The sequence below is a fragment of the Crocodylus siamensis genome, chromosome 6 (assembly GCF_052110815.1).
Source record: "Crocodylus siamensis isolate JL-2025a chromosome 6, ASM5211081v1, whole genome shotgun sequence".
In the NCBI taxonomy this organism is placed as follows: domain Eukaryota; kingdom Metazoa; phylum Chordata; order Crocodylia; family Crocodylidae; genus Crocodylus; species Crocodylus siamensis.
Window position 1 is genome coordinate 56,844,651 of NC_143400.1, and position 21,237 is coordinate 56,865,887.

General features: G+C 42.0%; 1 protein-coding gene and 1 long non-coding RNA gene across 4 annotated transcripts in view; one reads left to right on the forward strand and one right to left on the reverse strand.

Moving 5' to 3' along the window:
* LOC149862866 (uncharacterized) overlaps positions 1 to 8,762 on the forward strand; it is a 60,727-nt gene extending 51,965 nt beyond the window's left edge. For 2 of the 3 annotated variants that reach the window (XR_016442892.1, XM_090051071.1), the window contains one exon: positions 3,669 to 7,363. The gene's annotated coding sequence lies outside the window, so the exon portion shown is untranslated. Of the gene's footprint in view, positions 1 to 3,668; positions 7,364 to 8,732 lie in introns of those variants that run through there. The other variant, XM_090051074.1, reaches the window with a different exon arrangement.
* The window catches only part of LOC149862867 (uncharacterized), a 59,303-nt gene extending 38,867 nt beyond the window's left edge, over positions 1 to 20,436 (reverse strand). Inside the window, exon 1 of the long non-coding RNA XR_016442893.1 lies at positions 20,330 to 20,436. This is a non-coding gene — a long non-coding RNA (uncharacterized LOC149862867). The remainder of the gene's footprint in view (positions 1 to 20,329) is intronic.
* Positions 20,437 to 21,237: the final 801 nt, after the last annotated feature.

Consider the following 21,237-nt stretch of genomic DNA (forward strand, 5'->3'; position numbering starts at 1 on the left):
CAAAATTATAAGCCATTAGAGGATAGGTGAAAGGTCCTCGCAAGGTATGTCCTGAATGGGACAATCTCTTAGCGCTAGTCATGACTGCTGTTGTACAGGACTCCAGCATTAGGGAGGAATCTGGGAACACTCCTAGGAAGTAGTCAAATGACTAATTGTGGATGTACTTTTACTAAAGGAGGCTGTGCTGTGGCTGTGAATGCTTACAAAACTGAAAGTGGCCTGGCTTTGCTTCCTAGTTATTAGATACCTCCTAGCATGCTAAACCAAAGCAACACCTAGGAAAGGTAACTTTTGGGTTTCTTTTCTCTGGTGGGAAACTTCTAACGTACTATGTTATTTATAACCATGAAGGTATTAAAAAGTAACATTTTTCCATGCATCTCTTATAAACTACATAAATGTATTTGCCATGTATGTCATGGCATATGAAATAATATTAAAATGACACAGTACCTACAATACATTTCTATACCATGTAGTTTATTTATCCCAAATCTTATCTTTTTTATACTTAATATCACCCGTTGTAATTAGTATCCATCCATCCAACTAGCCACTTGCTTCCACTAACATGTGTGTTAAGCAGGTATACATTCTACAATATACTTGACCAAGCATAAACGATACATCTGGAAGACATAGTTAACGCCTTAAGAAAAACAATTGTTTTTATCAACAGTTCAAACTTGGGTCAGACTTCCACTGAAGGGTCTTGAGAAATGTATGCTGATAACCTTATAAGCCTTAGCCAAAGATCACTAAAATCATTGGGAGAGTCTCAACTGGCTTGGGTGAACTTTGTATCAGGCCTCATATGAAACAATGTGTATATTTTATAAATGATAATGACTTCTTTTCCTTTACTATCATGCAGTGATAATCAGGGATTATTTTTTATGTAAAACTGGAAACAGAGAGGCAGAATATTTTTAAATAATCCCACAATTCATTATTTCTAATATTAGTAACAAAGTTATGTAAATCCTGCTGGGCAAGTCATAAGGAAATTTGGAACAGAGACGGTAGGCTCTCACATGATGACTGATCAAGATGCCTCAGTTCAACTATTGCTACATGATTTCCTTTGTGTTCTTGATATTCAGCATAAGGATACCCCTGTATGTTTACAAATAGGAACTTAGTCATAGAACAAAAATACTACCAGTTATGTATGTTAAGTGACTTTGGCACTTAACTAGCAACAAATTTAGGAGGTAAGATTTACAGTGATAGTTACTGGACAGAAAAAGAATTATTGAATTTAATTGTTTCCTAAAGCTATGCAGAATTAACCCATAAGATATCTGTTGCCAGTACTAATACAAGAAGTGGCAATTGTATATTTATTGGTATTAGATTCAGTCCTGTATTAATTTGATTTATATGCCATCTTTCCCAAAAAAGGCTCAGGAAGCTTATAGTAAGAGAGAAAACAATATATAAAAACAGAATGAAATAGTAAAACAAAAACTCCATCCAAATTCTTTAAATCTAAAACAATCCACCACACACAATCCTGTTCTTCTGCCTCTCATGTATAGTGGCAGAGTGATTGAAATATCTCACTATAGATCCAAAGACAGGGATTTTGACCGTAACCCTATACTCATATGAAGGCTACATTCAGCTGACCCAGTTATACGTGGTCATCCATGCTCAAGAGTCAAAGATGGCTGAATGTGTTACTAGCCATATTGCTCCTTTGGTGCTATTGCCTAAGGAAACTGGGTTGCCCTTATACCAACCTGAAGGGCTGTTAGACTGACAAGGACATTTGACTTTTGAGTGCTCTCAGTCCTCTTTACACATCACACAATGCACTGAATGAAAGCTGATGGGAACTCTTTAATTAAACCTCAAGTCTCAATCTCTTGGTCCTCAGATGTACAAGCCCAAAATGTGAAAGAGGAAAAAGAAATATATTAGTTCAAATGACCAAGACCAATTCACAAGCTAGAAATGCCTCAGGCAAATATAAAATTCAAGCTAAGCATATACAAAGCATTTTTTAGCTATTGTAAGATGCTGTAGCTTCTCATTTCATGAGAAACACTGATAGCTCTAGCAACCTCTCTCATTATGTACAGTGCCAGCACACAACAGCTGAACAGTAATATTGTATGCAACATTTTTTTTTAAAGTCTTCTCTGATCCTTTTATTTTCACTCCCTTTATTATTTCAACCCCACTATGAAAACCTTCATGATGCAGTAACTGTCCTGTGGGCAGGAGAAGTGGTAGGTTCCATTTGGATCCCACTTACACAGCTTCTCTGAAAGGAAGTGCTATGGAGTGCCAAGGCATATGAGCAGACTCTACCCCAAAAACATAATACACTTTCCTGCCGATCTCCCTGTTTCACCTGGCCCAAGAAAGAATGGGGAGAGCTCAAGTGTTGAATCCAGATCCCAGTATAATGTGCTGTCCATGAGGTCCTGGAATTAGAAGCACACATGCAGATGCCTCTTTCTGTTATGTGCATCTCTTAGGTATTGAGGATGAAGTGTGTACAAGGGATGCAAGCTTCACATGCCCTAGTTCACATATCTGAGATGTTTTACACAATTATTCATGTTAAAGGGCTTTGCTCAGGTTTTAGACAAACAGCAATTTTTAAATGAAATTTAGATAAAATAGTGACTGTCAGTCCCTGGGGAAGCATGGGCTGAAGGAGGGGGAAGGGAGCCGGGTAACATTAGGGAGGAGTGCAGAGACTCTCCCCTCCTGCACTCTTGAGGAAATCCATATCAGATTAATTTCTGTTGCCACTCCTTACAACAGACCATTCAGACTCTGGGGTCAGTGGAGCTTCACCACCCCAACACAGTGCTGTGGCTAAATGGCTCAGTAAGGCCCACTGTACTTTGGATCAAGAAACATTTGAATGTAAATATATATTTGCAAGGTAAAACAGATTTTAAATTCTATCATAAAGAAGAAACAAACTCAGGATAGAAATGCTTGTAAATGAACTGCTTTACTTTTACCACCTGAGGTTGGTTTTGCCTTGTGTAGTACAACAAAAAAAGTAGATAGCCATGAGTCAGATATTGATATTTATAGATTTTACAATTACTAACCTTTTTGACAAACTCCGAATCCAAGAAAACAAAGCATTCCTTTTTTCTACCCCTACAAAGTAAGGCTCATTGGCAAATATCTTACTAGTCAGAACACTAAATGGTTGTCAGATCTAGAGCTCCTTAGATAGCATGGATCAGTACTATTACACTGCCACTTTCCTAACACAAACTATGCCACAGTAAATACTATAGTTTGAGAATTCTGTGATTGTCCATTATACACAGAACATTTTAGATGAAAAACCTGCACAATGACTCAAACTTGATCAGAATCCTTCACAGCAAGGCTGTATGAGAATGAGAAAAATATTCTCCTCCAAGGCCATGGCAGAGTCATTTCTGCATTTTAAAAACACTGAAGACAAGCAAAATAATGGAGTAGACCAGTTCATGCCATTTATAAGACTCGTGTCATGGCTAGTGGCTCTAAAGTAATGAAAGAGTCTGTGCTCGAGGGAAATCTCATAGTGGTTGGCTAGATCACTCAGGGACCTGTTTGACATTGCCACAGTGCCACTGTACAACCATACTTCAAGAACTGGGATCTGCATATTTAAAATTTTATACGTTCTCTGTTTACAGAGCCTTTTCCTGCATCTCGGTGGAAGTGAAATGGATTCTCTCTCTGTTGTATGTATAATGTGCAAGATGGGAGCTTCCTGTCAGCAGAGTTATTGAAGAGACTGATGATGAATTTTATATATGAAATTTATAAGTGCTTTATTAAAAGGGATTTGTTCTCCCAAGCAAGAAGGGTATTCTGTCTAAACTAGCTGGAACCCATACAGGCCAGTTTCTATAAAGCACCACCCACAAAAGCTTTAGCAAGAATATTATATTAAGAACACCATTTTATCAGGAGAAGGAAAAAATCTCCCCTTAGTTCCCATAAGTGCAGGTACTATTGTCTAGCAACTTCTGAAAATTCATGTAACCCTTTCGTGGGAGAAGTATACCAATGTCTTAGTAATACAGCTGTAAAACTTTGTTGACTGTTACTACAGAAAACCAATTTTAATGCAATCCTACGTACAGAGTTCTATTAAAAGGATGTTCATGTACCATCCAATGTTGCTTCCATCTACTGTAGCCCACAGTTTATCCTTGTTTTAACTATATTACTGATTTTAGCAGGTTTCAGATGTCTATATATTTAAAACTGGGTTACTTCTAGAGCTGTACTTTCTCTGGACTTGAATTGCCATTGATTTGACTTCATGGTGAACAGGATAAGCTCCGTGACACGTACAAACAGCTGCAGTGTACAAAGAGCTGTCAAACAACATGCAATATTCACTTGGGCCTGTTTTTGCACAATTTCTTTGATTGGTGTCACAGGGCACTAGGGTGCCCTGCTCCTTTAAAGAGCTGAAACTGCCAGGGGAAGAGCCCCAGCAGTGAGTTGGAAGCCCCAGCTGCTGGTTACCAGGGCAGCCAGAACAAACTAGTGGCCAAACCTGCCAGCAATCAGCTGACTGGAAGGGGCAGGGCCTGGCTCATAGATAAACTCCAGGGCTGAGGCCAGGACAGCAGTTCCCTGCTAGCAGCCAAGGGGGAAAGAGGTTTCCCAGAGCAAACAAAGGGGAAAGGCGCAACTGCAGGAGCAGCTTCTGATACTGCTGAGGGACAGATCATTCCCTGGTAGGGTCTGAATGATTTTATAGCCAGGCAGCTTGAATTTATGTTACAGCCCAGGGGCTTGTGTTTTGTTTATTGCTGTATAAGACCATTAGTTTGGGTAAGGCTATTTGGGGATGGAGGCAGCCTCAGAGGAGACCCATGACAGTGTGGGGACCCCAGTGCCAGCAAGAGTGTGGCATTTGGGGCGCACGGACCCTGGCACCAGTGAGGGTGCAGCACTTTGTAGAGCTGTGGAGAGCCCAGGGAGGACAAGGGGGCCAAATTATAACAAGGCCCAGACCATACAACATCAGTACTATCTGCGAGGCTTGGGGTGTGGTAAAGGGGTGGTTGGAGTCACACATGACCCATAAGGCTAGGGTGCCCCGAAACACCCATTGTGACATCTGTTTTTGGAATGGGACCCACCAGAGATCCAGAAAACCCACAGAGTCCAGAGACTTCATCAAGACCATGTCCAAAAGGACTTAAAAGGCAGCCTCCCCATCATTCATACCATCAAAGATGTGGCAGGCAAGAATAGAGGGTGCCCATTGGACCAACTTAGCATGGTAAGGGGGCCTTGGGGAGATCACGGCCATCATGCAGGACCCCATCCCATGACAATTGGTTAAATGTTATAATATCAAAAGTCTTGTGTACTATGCTTCTCTGGCAAACATCCATCTCTATACTGCTTCAACACCTTTTCAGAATATCCTCTTCCCTTACATTTGACATTAATGGCCTCTTGACTTCCTGTCATGATCCATTTTCTATACTGTTATGTGTTAAGAAAATAGTCAATATTCATAGGTCCAGTGTGCAATCTAGGAGAAGATCAGATCAACATTATCTGTTTAAAAGCTATGAAAATAAGGGGTTGCTGTGTTTCTTGAAATGGACATACATTGGTTTGGTTTAGATTATAAAAATCTATAAAAGACCCATTTTTTTCCCAAAGCTGAACAAATAGTCACACACTCACTTGTGAAGTGCTAGTTTAAAATGCTATGATTCTGATCTGGTAGGTCCAAATCCTCATTTGTGACATATTACATTCCTGGAAGGATGAATGTATATAAAGATATCAAGCCCATAGTGCTTTCTCCTAGCAGGTGCCTGTAGACATATGGACACCTGCTTCAATGCACTATAATTACAGCATGTTGGAGCAGACTTAACTGTGCTAATTAGCATGTTCCAGAAGCCTTGGCATCTTGTGTGTGTGTGTGTGGGGGGGGGGGGGGTTTAAGTGTCCCTGTGCTTCACAATGGTGGTTTGATGAGCTTTAGTTAAAGTGTCCCCACCGCCATTTTGAAGTATGGGACACTGAAGCCACAAAAGGCTGCAGGCACTTTAAATTAGAGTGGCTCTTAAGAGCCCAATTAAAGCACCCCACCCTTGGAGCATGGTGTAAAGACACCCACTCTGTTCAGATGACTGCACAAAGCTTCACTAGTGTTTCACAACGGTATTTCTTAAGCAGACCCATTTTTTGGGCTTCTTTTCAGTCCACATTGCACAACTGAATTTGCCTGTCAACTTTTACAGGCCCTGGCCACTGTCTTGGAAATAATCAAAACAATATTATCTGTCTATCTGCAGTAACTTGGCAGGAAAGCTTCTCTCAGCTGTACCACATTTGTTTTCAGACCAAGTCCTAAAAACTAAAGGTTTGGCATTATTCATACATTGTCAGGTATGATCCTTTGAAGTACATCATAACCTTTGTCTGTGTCTTGGAATTTGAAGCCCTTCAGCTGAAAGTGTTGAATTCTTGCTCTACATCATAATTAACATCCTTGAGAGTTATACTTGCTGCCCACACTTTCTTCCTTTAGATTTTATACAACCTGTTCATGGTCATTATTGTGAAGAATCCCCTTTTACCAAAACTGGCCAAAGTCCCCCTTGCCAATTTTTAGCGATTGCTGTTAGTGGAAATTATCCAGAACCACTGCAAGCTATGGCCTTGAATCCACTCTGCTGATAAGAGATAGCAGTGCAGAACAAAGAGGAAAATTACTCTTCTTAAATCTGTCAGTATACTTCCATTTTTCCTATTGACTTCTTGAAATCACTCAGGACTAGAAGTACACCCCAGACAAGAGAGTAGTGCAAAGTCAAACTTGTCCCAGGGAACACTCTTAGCTACTCTCTCTCATAGATGGACTGCCTTTCAAACTCCCCCATACACTAGGGGAGTATGTGTACTTCTCTACCCTTTTGTGGATTTGCAGGCAACCGTAGAGATAGGACTCTGTTCTACTTAGGCTTCTTTATTGAGATGCTAGATTCTACTCAGCATTGTGATAAAGAGCATCCATCTTCTGTGTGATGTTGAGCACCTGGCAACCTTATCTGGGCCAGAAGTAGGAAAAGGTTCCACCACCTTTCTTCTACAAAGGAAGACACATGGTCCTGGAAAAATATTCAAAGCTTGTTTTCTCTACTGTGCCATCTTTTTCTGTTATTTATGTTCCATTGTTGTCCTTGATATAAATATAAATATGCCATTGCCCTATTCCCAATGGTTTCTTTATCTCATCTCTCCTTCCATCCTTCTCAGAAGCAAAAATCATGCCAATGTTGCATTTTTAATTACTCTATTGTCTTTACCTTTTGTATTACACAAGATTAAACCTCAAATATTATACAAGGTTAAGGTTATCCTTTTTGTTGTTGTTGTTATGCTCTGTAGCCCTTGCTGTATGAAATCAAAGGTTTTCACCTTTGTGAGTAAATGCCCTACAATTCTAATTTGAATCCTATTTTCCTGCTGCCAGAACTTGAAAATCAGTATTGATTGTAGAAACAAAGTTCTCTCTGAGACTTTTAAAAAGTCTTCTTGCCCCTTTCAGCTCTGGCTAGCAGGATCTTGTATTTTAAGTTTCTTCCCTAATCTGCCACATCATACATGTTGAATAGCCCCTCAGGATTTGTCAGTGCTTGTTTTTTGGGGGAGGGGGGTTCCCCCCCCCTTGTGGCCATTGCACATTACCTTTATTCCACAACCTTTCTAGTAGGAATGAACTCAAGATTAACTCAATCTGTGAAAACCCTATCCCACTCTTATCTTTACTCAGGTTTCAGCAGAAGTAACATTTATGCAAATTAATCACTACTTGCCAGAGTCATAACCCATAACATTTGTGCCTTGGGTGCAAGCCCTGATGGCTCGCCCTCCCTCCCCCCACAGCATCATTTGAATTGGGGGTGAAGATGCTGCCAGTGCCCAATTCCATTGCCACCAGGACATCACAACACTGATTTCAGCAGCACTTCCTTCCATAGCAGTGCTGACCCTTCTCCAAATGTCCTTATTTCTAGCCCTTCCCCGAGTAACACCCTGATCCACTGGCTCTCCCCCAAGTGAAACCCTGGCTCCTACTGCTAGTGCTTCATTTAAAAATTGGTGTCCAGGGGTCATTCCCTGGTCACCCACTGTTAGTTACAGTACTGCTACTTGCTACTGAATTAAAGCTATTTCCAAAATAAACCAAAGCTGTTATATATCATTTGTTTCATTTTCCTCTCTATTCAAGAGGGTCAATCATTTCTTCCCCTTCCTGCTCTCTAGAGCCTCTTGTTTCACATGCCAACATTGAACCTGGATATTTGAATCTTCTAGCAGTTGAGCTAATTATTCCTGATGATCTCCTGCTTGATCTGTGTGGGTTACTGGTGCATATGTTGGACTTATGACTAATTTCCAGATCGTTCTGTGTAGTAGTGACATTCTCTGCAAAAGATTTTAAAAGGAAAACTGGCCACAACCCCATTCTTCCTATTGAGAGAAAATTCTCAGAGAAAGCAAGATTCTGCAGTAAGTATCTCTGTGAAATCTTGGACTTGTCATTGTGTTAAGCCACACTTACCATTAAAGATTTTCTGTTAGCCTATGATTCTTCCAAAGACCCAGTTAAAAATATTTGTTTATTATAACTTTTCTGCTGATGCATCTTACAGGTTTTTACTGAACATATATAGAAGACAGAACAATAACTGTTCATTTAATTGCAGGGTAAAGACACCACATTTTCAAAAGCCTGTTCTGAGCTTCAGATGGGGAGTTTGGAGACAAAAACCTCATAAGTGGAAAAGTTACAAAATCCAAAATAAAAGCTGAAAAAAGACAAACCAACCAAAAAAACCCACTTAATCACTGGGGTATGAAATACCTCCGCACATGGCAACATTAATTAAGGACACAGTGCTGTTAAGCAGAGCTGGAGGTGAATTTTGCTCTTTATGGTGTCACCAAATAGTTCACTCTGTCCTGCTTATGGTAAGTATTTCAGCATCTATAGGGTCCAATGCCCCACTGTTTTTCTTGCCATTTACCCAGAACTCTCCACTGGTCTACCTTGATGAAGCACTTTGTTACACATTAATTTTTATTCAACTCCTGAAACTCTTTAACCCCTGGATTGTCTATGCATTAACATGTAAAACTAGTTTTACATGCCCTGTAAGCAGCTTAAAAAGTTATGCCACTCCAGAACTGGTTTTAGTAAAATTTGGGTTACTCCACTTGTGTTACACTGATGCATAGCCACTCCAGGCTACACATTTGTGTAACGCCACACTGCCCGTGACCCAGATTGGGAGTAGGAGGGCAGTGGGTTCAATCCCCCATATCCTGCTGCCTGGAATTGCCTGCCATCCCACCAGCACCCCAGATCCTTACTCACTGCCCCCCCCCACAGCTCCTAGCTTACTAGTGGTACTGCTGGTAGAGCAGGCACAGAAGGAGAATGTACCTGCCTTGCTGCTGTCTGGGCTGAGCTCAGTCTGAAGAACATCAGCAGTGGCTGGGCAGACAGGTTTCCCTTCCCCGTCTGGTCCTCCAGGACAGTGCTGGCAGTCGCAAGTAAGCTGGGAGCCAGAGTGGGGTGCAAGTGAGCCCTGAACACTGGTAGTGGGGGAGCCCAAAATGGAATGGGAGAGGAAGGGGGGGCGGGACTCTTACCTTTCAGTCCTCAAGGCCCCTGCTTGCTTTAACAGGTGCCTGCTCCAGCCAAGCTAGCACAAACAATAAAATCAACATTTGAGAAGCTTAAAGTGTAATGTGTAACAAAGCCCCAAGAGAGATCTCTTGAATGTACATAGGATCTGACCTATACTCTCATCTAAAGCCCTGGTCTATCTCAGCTGAGACTGCCAAAGAGTTATGAATTGGTGCCAGTTGTGAGTAGTGACCACTTAGTGTATTGACAGGTAGACTGAGAAGGTGACAGTCAGCCTCAGTATCACATTTCCAGCTTTGTGCTTTAAGTTGAAGCCATACAGTCATTTAAAAAACAAGTGTTAGTTGTGACATTTCCCTTTTTATTCCTTTCCCCTTGCACTATAGTAGGAAACTATTGAGGTAATGGAACACTTAAAAGCAGCAAGACAGACATATGGGCTAAGTACAGACAGTCAAAAAGCACAAGACTGAATCAATTCAGTCTCTGCAGATTAGTCTAAACTATGTCCGCTGAATGAACAGACATTCACTTCTTATTCTGGAAATGCAGCCACATGCCTGCAGTGGCCAAGGCCAGAAGCTAAGAGGCGCTAGAGCACACCTCCCTGTTCCACTTGAGCTAAGGCTAATTTGCCCACCTTGTGAAGGAGGGTTTGCAGGGGAGGTGCAATGCATACTGGGAATCTGGAGTTAACTTGAATCTGGAGGGGATCTGGGAGACTAGTTCAATAAACCAATCTAATCTAACTCAGTTAAGTCTGATACTACATTCATCCAGGTTTATCTTAAACCAGTTTCAGTCATTTTGAAAGTGGTTTATGCACATTGAACTTTTGTTGCGTTTACAGATTTGAACTGGTTTCAGATTACTTATACTGATTTGTATAATTTCTGTCCCCAGCCACGGAAACCACTCTGAATTTATGCAGCAACCTTTTCTTTACATATCCAAGTGCATTACAAACCACATATGTCTCACTACTCCTCTATTTAACAATTACTTATGAATTCTGTTATACAAATGGATAAACTAAAGCATAACAGTATTAAGTGAACCATGTCAGGTAACAAGATGATTCAGGTTAAGATGCAAGAACAAAACCTACAAGTCTTTACTCAGTTTTTCCATGTGCTAATCATGCTGCCATACTTTAGTCTCTAAAGCTCCCTTTCATACTAAATTAGTTAATAGCTGTATAAAGATAATGGACCAATTTCTCTTAATATAATTTCATAACTTTGATAATTTAGTCTAATGTGTTTTTCAATTAATAGATTATTAATTTTGATGCATAGTTAGAGGAACCAATTGAAAGAAAGGCCAGAACACTAAGAGCAGGCAACAAAAGGAGCAGCTAATTATTGGATACTCCATAAATATCTGCAGCAGGTTGAGATACAGCTGCACGTTACTCTTTCCAGGAGCTTGCTAAAAGCAGAAGCACAAGAGTAGATTCAAAATCTAATTACTGAGTTTTTTAAATAGTTTTAAGCACTTATTTAGAAAAATAAAGTGAAGAGCTTTCTGTAACCTTATATTCAAGTACTGAAAGCTCCATAAATAAATAACAGTAGTATGCTGTAAATGGCATGAAGTCACCCTTCAGCAGACTTAAAAGATAATGGTTATTAAGTGCTATCTTTTCTTGTAGCGCGTTGTCTACACAGGCACTCAAGACCACATTAAATTGAGCAATGGAGGAACAGTTTAAGCCAGGGCTGTTCCTGCCCTGCTCTGTTCCCCTGCAGCAGCCAAGCAGAGCCAGCAGGGGGCACAGGGATCAGCTCTTGGCTCTGGCTGGTAACAGCAATGTGGCATGCCCCCTGAGCTGGCATGGGGCATGAGTGATCAGTCTTATGCAGCTTGTGGCTGTGTCAGGTGATGGAGGAGCTGTCTGGGCCATGACACTTTCTGCAGCTGCTGAGCCATGTAGCTAGGCAGCAGGCAGGTGTGGCCCCCTGCTGGCTGGACTGTCTGGGTGCAATTGACACTCTGGTCAGTGCCTACACATACATTGCTGCTCAATAAATAACTCTGCAGTAAGATAGTTTACAGGAAACTAAAACTGTAAATAAAAGTACTATTAGCACTGCACATGTAGATGTAAGACATTTACTACACAACTAATTAGTCTTCTCCTCAGTAAGCATCTCATGTAGACCTGTGGCCTAATTGCATATGGAGCTACCTGCGTCCAGTTGTTTTTTGGCTCTCTCTCCATGTCCATTTGGATTTATCTGGTATTATTGTTTAGTATAGTACTTAGTAATTCTTATACTTTGTTTCTTATCAATGATTACTGCCTTTCATGCTCCAAAACTCCTTGGTGAGCACAGTAGACTAAGCACAGTCTCAACAGGGAGCACATGTACACATGCTCCCAAGGAAGGTTTACTGTGCGGGGAGGAAGAACTGAGGGAAGAAACACTGCCACCCCTTTTCTGGCCACTCAGGATAGGAAGGAGCGGTGATGCTATTAGCAAACATATTATACCATAAACAGTAAAAGCTCTGTTATCCGGTATCCCCTGGGAATGGGGGATGCCAAATAACAAAATATGCCAGTTAATTAAGAGACCCAAACAGGTGTCTCTGCCTGTTTGGGCCTCCGCTTCTGGGGTGTCACCACTCCTCCTGCAGCATTGCCACCCCTCCCGCAGGCCCCACAGGACAGGGAGGTGGGCCCCACACAGGCTGCTTTGCCCCAGGCTGTTGGGGCTTGAGGAAACTGGAAGTGCTACAGTGGACGCTTCCAGTTCCACTTTACCTTACAAGCCGGCATGCCGGTTAATAGAGCATGCTGGCTTGTAAGGTGTCGATTACTATATTGCACAGAGTGTCAATGTGATTAGAATTGTGCAAATATGCCAACAATTTCAAGGGCTACTGAGAATCTCAGTTCTTGAGTAAAAACCCAATACTAATAGTCATAAAAGTAGTTTTATTGGGTCCCCGATGGGTCAGTAAATAGAGGTGATAGATGCAGGACTGTATATTGCTCATCCTCCACTTCAAATTATTGTAACTTGAAGCTAGGAGTGCCAATTATGGAGTGAAAAGACAAGTTTTCCAAGTAGGCTCAAATAAAACAAATAAAAGTTGGATACTTTTCCTTTTAGTCATACCTAGTTATACAGTAGCAATCTGCCCTCTTGCGGTGAAAAAAAGGAATACTCCTCACATATTGTAAGAACAGATCTTATGAAAAAAGCAATAAAAGCAAGACTAGAAAGAAAACAGTTCTGAAATGTACAGAACATTTATTTTGGTTGGCAGATGAAATACTGATACACCTACTGTGTCAAATCCATTATTAACAAACATTTGCCCTTAAAAACAGGGAAAATGCAGCTGAGACTAAAAACTCTCAACCCAGAATGAACTTAAAACGCATCTTCTGTAAGTGTCAGCATTTGCAAAGTTATCCTCTCTCAAAAAATCCAAGCTAAGCACACTATTATTAGCATCTAAAACACTAGAAGTCTCACAGTGGGTTATAGGAATAACAATAAATGCCTTTAGCTTTGACAATTTTTGCATACTGGAGGTACCTCTTAAGATTGATGGTATAATTTGGTGCAGTTTTTCCACACTTTTTTGCAACTAAAGAGAAAAAAGTGTGGAAAAACTGCACCAAATTATACCATCAATCTTAAGAGGTACCTCCAGTATGCAAAAATTGTCACACTCAGAGCACAAAACTATTTAAAGGAAGTTGCCTTGTTATAGTATTTTATTTTTATTTTATTGGGAGAAGTAAATTCACTCAAGTCAAGTAATGGTGATTTACATCAGCAGAGTACAGAACAGGTTTTAAACACCCTCCCCCCCCCAAAAAAAAAGAAAAAAAGAAAAAGAAAAAACCCAAATCAAACCACTCGGTTCCTCAGGGAAATCGTTCTGAATAATGGAAAAGCCAGTGGTCCCATACACTGAATGGTGACTTATAACTTATTGTTATAGGCCAAATATGATAATTCCTTTTATTCTGTCATCAGCAAGTTGAGCATATATCATAAAAGATGCTTTATATCTGCATTCTGGTTAATAGCCAAGCATGACCTTTTCTCCACTTACATTTCTTTTATATGCATCTGGGACTACAATATGTTAACCTGAGGGAAGAAATAATCACTTATTTGTGGGATATTTTTTATTCTGACATCTTTGCAGACATTCTTTGACCAACAGCATAAGAGGACTTGATACTGAAATAATATATGCACACTTATCTTTCTTTTAAATGTGCATGAAATGAAATAAAATAAAATGTAAAGGCCCTGTATACTCTCTGGTACTGGATTGCATCTTATCAGTTGGCTCCAATTCAAAACAAATGTCCAGACACAGCCAAAAAACTGGAAATTAAAATGCCAAGCACAATAACCATTTCTAAGATGTGTAGAATGACAGATGAGTGTCAAGTTCCTTACAAAGTACAAAATAATGCCATTTTTATGCCAAATAATGCCCGAAAACTGAAAACACTAGTGTACTTGAAGTTCGTCACTATTTGGAGGCTCTAACTTCAAATTTTTTAGATTTCAGTACAGGTGTTCAAGAAGTCTGTGGAACAAGTCTAACTTTTAAGCTTTACTCTAAGCACCCATAGTTAGTTTGGGAGAAAGCAAAATTCATGTTAGACCTTAGATGTGGGGGCTCAGAGCTTATCTGCATAACCCAAGACCAGGAGATAGGGGGGCTTTCATATGCCTCTCAGCATGCCCTGTGGGCACCCCAGGCTGCTGAAAGACCGAGGCAGCCCTGATTGGCTGTTGGGGAAATCACAGCTATCCACTGGGATGTTATGTTGCAGCAGCTTGTCATGGTCATGAGCTACCAGCCAGCCACCTCATGCATGCCTATTCAGCTCACCCTGGGCCATCAACTGTGCATGTCTCTCAGATGCTTGCATTTTGTGTGCGTGTGTGTAGAAGGCTTTGAGTGCCACTGCCTTGGCTCATGGCCATAGGTCTCTAGTCCTGGGGTCCTCTGACCTTGCATTCCAGGCACCGCTGACCTCAACCCACACTGTACCCCTTTCCCAGTCCCCAGCTGGGCATACACCAGGGTGCAGGGGAATGCAGTGTGAGGAAGCAATGCATCTTGAAAGCTGTAATCTTTACAAATGTTCAGATGGGGGTAAGTACACACTGTGAACTGCACTGCACTTTGAGTGATAATACCATTTTTATAGTGCTTTATGTGCTCTGACTGTCTATTTGGTTAAGCATGTGCCTTGCAGCCATACCACTTAATAAGTGTAACTTCTGCACCTGGCTTCAAACTAATCTGGGTGGGTGGGAAAGAGAGAGAGAGAGAGAGAGAGAGAGAGAATATGGTTTGGAGTATTAAAAGATTTGAAGTCTTTAAACCTCTAGCTTGGATTGTATTTCCTGAACTCTCTTTAAAAAAAAATGTTGGGTTTTTTTTTTTAATTGTTAAGATAAATTCAAACATTTGCTGGTTCATAGTTCATTAAATTAAACTTACTGGTGAAAAGCTGTACCATAAAAAACTCACGTTGGTAATCATTATCATTAACTAATGGTCTTTGCTGGTTTCTCATTATTCCCTACATCTCTGTCTTTCATAGAAAGAGAAGATTGGAGAATCATTGCAAGTTGTTTGGTTGTTTTTGTTAAGATAGTTGGATGTTAATGTTAAAAAACAGCACTAAACCCAAGATGTTTCAAAGCATCAAGGTTAGACAGACACATGGCTGGAATGGTTTATTCAGGGACGACTCTGCCTTGAGCATAGGGCTAGACTCAGTCCCTTCCAACTCAAGTGATAATGAAAACAGTTAATATCCAATTTCACCACAGTCCTGTAACAGAGGACAGATTTGTTTCATTTCTGCATCATTTTGGGCAGGTTATTTTGATACTAACATGGATCCTTAAAATATAATTCCTGCTCTAGAAGAAGGATGGCCTCATAGCTGTTTCTCATCCCATTTTCATTTGGCATCCAGGTTAATTTTTCTTTTCTCCTTGGTTTTACTTGGATGATACATTTTTTTCACTGCAAGGAAAAGGTATCATCCAAGTAAAACCAAGAAGAGAAGAAAAATGAAGCTGGATGCCAAATTACTACAGCAAAAGATGTAATGGTCGAAAGCCCAAAAGACATTACTCAATTTATACCAAGTCTCTGCTCAAGACTAGAACCTACACCTCCAGTTGACTTCTGGGGAGGTAGGAACTGAAGGTACCTCTCCAGGATTTACCTTGAAATGACTTCAGTGTGCGATTCTTGCCTGAATATGGGCTTCCAGGTCTCTTTACCATGTTTGCATACTTCTTGGATCTCATAGGACTCTCTTTCCATTTTCATAATGATGTATGAACAGAATTTATTTTCATTATGACCTTCTGAGACTGATAGAAACTAGGGATGAAAAACAGCTATGAGGCCATCCTTCTTCTAGAGCAGGAATTATATTTTAAGGATCCATATTAGTATCAAAATAACCTGCCTAAAATGATGCAGAAATAAAACAATTCCGTCCTCTGTTACAGGACTATGGTGAAATTCATCTCCCTAAGGCCCCCTTTGCCGTGCCAAGTTGGCCCAATGGGCACCCTCGATTCTCACCCGCTATGTCTTTGATGGAATATCTATGTATAGGAGGCTGCCTTTAAGCCCTCTTGGTCACAACTCACTGTACACTCTGATCCCATAGGCTCCTGGACCCTTGGTGGGTCCCACTCCAAAATAGTGGACGATGGGTGTTTCGGGGCACCCTAGCCTTATGGGCCATGCGTGGCTCCAGCCATACCCCAAACCTCACAGATGGAATCGGCATTGTTCAGTCTGGGCCTTGCTACAATTTGGCCCTCTTGTCCTCACTGGGCTCCCCTCAGCCCCTTTCTCTCACTGCATTCTCCTGATGCTCAGGCCCTCTGCAGCCCTGTCTCACGCTGTGCAATCTTGGGCACCTGGGGTCACCATACCCCCCCAAAAGTGCAGCCCCACTCTAGGGCTTCTCAAATCACTGCCCCCCCACTCTGGGGCTGGGTTCCCCTCTCTACTGTGAGTCCCCTATGAGGCCTCCTCCATCCCCTTATAGCCTCACCCAAGCCACCAGTGAAATAACCAAAACACAAGCCCCTGGGCTATAACAAACTCAAGCCATTCAGCTAAAACATCTTTCATGGCACCCCAAGGGTGCTCCATCTCTCACCAGTATCCGACTGATAGTACAGGCAGGCCTCTCCCCTTTGTCTGCTCCAGCAGAGCTCCTTCCCCCTTGGCTGCTGGAAGGGAACTGCCCTCCTGGCCTCAGCCCTAGGGTTTATATGAGAGCCAGGCCCTGCCCCTTTTGGTCAGCTGACCGCTGGCAGGTGTGGGTCACTATCTAACTCCAGTTGCCCTGGTGCCCAACAGCTGGGCTCCTTACCTCCTACTAGGGCTCTTTCCCTAGCAGTTTCCCCTCTCAATAGAAGCAGGGCACCTTAGTGCTCTGCAACACAGAGGAAAGGTCTTGTGTACATCTTTGGGTTTTTTCCCCCCTGCTTTAGGGTATTGCAGTTCTCCTTGCCTTGGAAAAAAATCAGTAGGAGCAGAAATTACTAGCAAAAAGAAAACAGACAATATGGGTCATACCTTCACAGCACTAAATTTACCTGTCAAACTCTGAAACAGCATGAGACTTGCTGAAGGGACAACAGAAGCAGAAATCAGAACAATCTGCTCCTATCCTACCTCTCAGGCAAAGAACATTTTTATTTTATTTTACTGACAATCTAAAGACTTTTTACTGAAAAACCAAACATTTTTACTTCCCAAAGAATGTGACTCATACCAGACTTCTGAAACCATCACCCAAACATGAGCAGAGTAGATCTGCAGATAGCAGAGCACCAATACCTCTCTTCCTCTCCAAACTCCACCTTCAGAGTAAGTATTGTGGTGACAGTACTATATAAGGAATGAATAGCATTGTATAGGTGCATGTATTTCTATAAGTGTTCTGTTATAACTTTCATACGGGAAAATAAAAGTGTTCCATTGTTTCATGCTGGGAGCATGAGTGCTCCCAACAAAGTATCAGTCCATTTTATCTTACTTTTTTTAATAGTGGAAAAAAACTGCTCAACACTAACTGGTCTTGATGACTTCGGCAAGACAGAGGCAGCACAAGGTTCCCATATTCACACAGCATTTCTGTTTTTACTGTTAATATTGTTGCAAAACAAAATCAGAAGCTGCCCATGGGTATTATATGTACCCATTATTTATACAAACTACCCCAGACGGAAAACAGTGTTCTATCCTTATCATCTATAATACTATTTTTTTTTTTTTTATTTTCCTTTAAATTTAGTGTCAAGAGTGAAATCAACCAGATCACAGAGATGAAAAGGAACTTTTTGATTATAACTCAGATCTTATACCTCTGGAGGAGGATTATTAGCTTGGTAGGAATCACTCCCATAATGTCACTTCCTAATAAATTCCACTAATTTCTGTGGATATCACCAAAAGTCTATAGAGAGCTGTGATTTATCAACACTGAATAGCAGCCCAATGACATTGTTTCCCATTCCAATATTGCTATATACAATAATGAACTGTACATGCTCTGCCTATTTCAGCTCCATAGAAATTTTACAAGGTTTCTATTCATGCAATCAACAATATTTTAAAACATGATCACAAACCACAAGAAGAGATATTGCATATAATTCCAGGAAAAAAAGAAAGTGCTGAATTCATGCATGACTACTTGCCATTAAAGCAGAAACAACACAAAAGAACACAATAGGGACACAGCCATAGCCTTATTTGACCAATATGAAACATTGTATTAAGCTCAGTTACTCTTTGGTAATAAAGATTTGAGCTTGTAATCATCATTAAAAGGTCCTGACAATGATTCTGGAGTAGCCCCATAATGTAAAGTTGCCAGCTGTAATAAGTAGTATGAGTACTGCAGAACAGTCATTAAATGCTGTACCATATAAGGAAATCACCACTAGGGAGCAGAACAGGCACTATTTAGTTAGCTTGTAAGATTCCAAAGGTATAAATTAAGAGGCTGCTTCAGAAAGTAGCAGCAATTTCTAAATAAAGCCATTTTGCCTGCATTAAGTGGGAAACTGCACAGCAGCAGGGAACACTGATGATGGCATTCCTGAACGCACCCATCATTTATAATGATGTAGAGAAGTGATGTGGTCCAGTAAACTACTGTTGCATGCAAAGGGTGTATCCAGACAACGATGGATGGTGCAGTATGTGACACCGGAGACCCATCTGGAGTGCTATATACTGCACATGCAGGTGCTTCATGGCACTGCAGGGTGTTTTTTTGGCCGTGGAAGATCCTGGGGTCAAAAAAATTCACACCAAAAAAACAAAAACAGTGGGGTGGCGCATGTGGCAGCAGTGCACACTGCCAAAAACTGGAGCCTGGTTGGCTGCAGTCACACTCCAGGTCCTGGTCAGGCTTCCTGCCGCAGGAGTACTATGGCTGCAGCTCCTGGAGGCCCCTCAAGTAAAGCTAGTGGTGCTAGCATTGTTGTTGGCCCCAGCCTCCTTTACCCCACCTGGTGTAACCTGCTGTGTGCCCAAGTGCACATGGCATGAGCATTCCTCAGGGACAAGCAGCAGCAGCACAGAGTGTGCTGCTGCTACTTGTCCCCAGAGAAGCACACATTCCTGCTTGTCTGGACGTGCCCAGATTGCTGTTACTTTCTGAAATGCACTCATATTTTGAAACTACTGAAGTATTATTACTAGGCTTTTTAACAGATGATTAATTGCAATTCAATAAAAGATTACTCTTCACTTGTGCTAGCTGAATATCTTGATTCATAATAAATTTTAAAAGATAAAGCAATAGATGAAAAAAAAAATACCAGAGAACAGCAACCAAACTGATTAGAGGTTTGTGGGGGTGATAAGATAGATTTTTTTAAATGTTCAAATACTAGACTTATATATTGCACCATCCAAAGAAGGCACAAGGTAACTTATAATAAAGACTACTAGGTATGAAACCAAAACAGATGGTATTACAGGTGTGACAGGAGTATCACTACTGGAGACTTTCTAGTGGTGACTCTGCCCTCCTGTTATGGGCCAACTAACTGCATGCTTACTCGTCTGCCATGTCTGTCTTGATCTTAATTGATCAATGTAATTATTGGGAAGCTGCCACACTTTATGCACCCGGGTGCCGGGGGCGCTATCTGCGGCTTCTTTTCCTCCCCTACACTGCAGCCTCAGCCTTGCAGATGGTACCTATGTGGTTTTTGACCTGGGCCCTGTTGTGACTTGGCCCTCTCTTTTACCCCCTTGCTCTGGGGCTTCTCACTCCTCATGGCTCTCTCTCTGGGCTTTTCACAGCCCACCTTGCTCTGGGACTTCTCACTGCCGCCTCGCTCTGGGGCTGAGGTCAATGCACCCCAAAATGCTGCACCCTCTCTGGCACCAAGGTCCCCACACTCCCATGGAGCCCCTATGAGGCCTCCTCCAACCCCTAATAGCCTCATCCAGTCCTCCGGTTAAAACAGTAAACACAAAAACACAGAGCCCCTGGCCTATAACATAAAAAGCTAAGCCATCCGGCCAAACAACATTTAATCCCTACCAGAAAAAACACTCCAACCCCAGCAGCAACCAGGGGGTACTCACACAGTCAGAGTTCTCCCCTCCGTCTGTACTAGCCGAGCTCCTCTTCCCTCGGTCACCAGAGGGGAACTGCCCTCCTGGCCTCCTGCCTGGGCTTATATGGGCCAGGCCCTGCCCCTTCCTGTCAGCTGGCTCCCTAGCGGTTGTCCCGGCAACCAGCAGCTGTTACTCTGGCTGCCCTGGTAACTGGCAGCTGGGGCTCCCTCTTCTTGCCACTAGGGGTCTCTCTCAAGCTGTTTTTCTGCTCTCACATGCAGGGCACCTGGGTGCTCTGTGACAACAGGACTCAGTGTGGAAAGGAAATTAAGAAAATGAGAGGTAATACTGGCAGTGATTTACAGAAAGCCAGATGTGCAACCTTGCTTAGTTGTTTCCAAAAACATTGTACAAGATGACATTTTAAACTGCAACAAATTCCAAGTTTGAAAGGATTTTTTTCCCCACATCCATACCTCACATCTTTTGTAGAACCTCCTCCTGGAGGATATGATTGCATCAATAGAAGCATTAGGTACAAGACATGGGAGGTGATGGAGTCTCTCTACTCCAGGAGTGCCTGAAATATGACCTGTGGGTCTTTGTTTGGCTGGCAGCAGGTCACTCGGTCCCCTGGTCCAGACACAGGCCAGCTGTGATGCGTCCTGTCACCTCCTGGGCACACAGTGGAGCTGGGGCAGCTTCACAGCTGGACTGTCTTTCTTGGTAGGGCATTTCCAGCCCTAATGTCTATGAGATGGTAGGCAGCTCCTTCCCGCTGCCTCCACCACCAGCCCCAGCCCCATGGTATCGGTGGGGACCTGCATTGCACAGCCCCAACCCTGTGTGCCCTGCACCTGTTCTGGCTTGCCCGCCCAGGCTCAGCAGTGGCAGCATGGGACAAAAGCTGTTGTTTAGCAGGGAGTGAGGGGGAA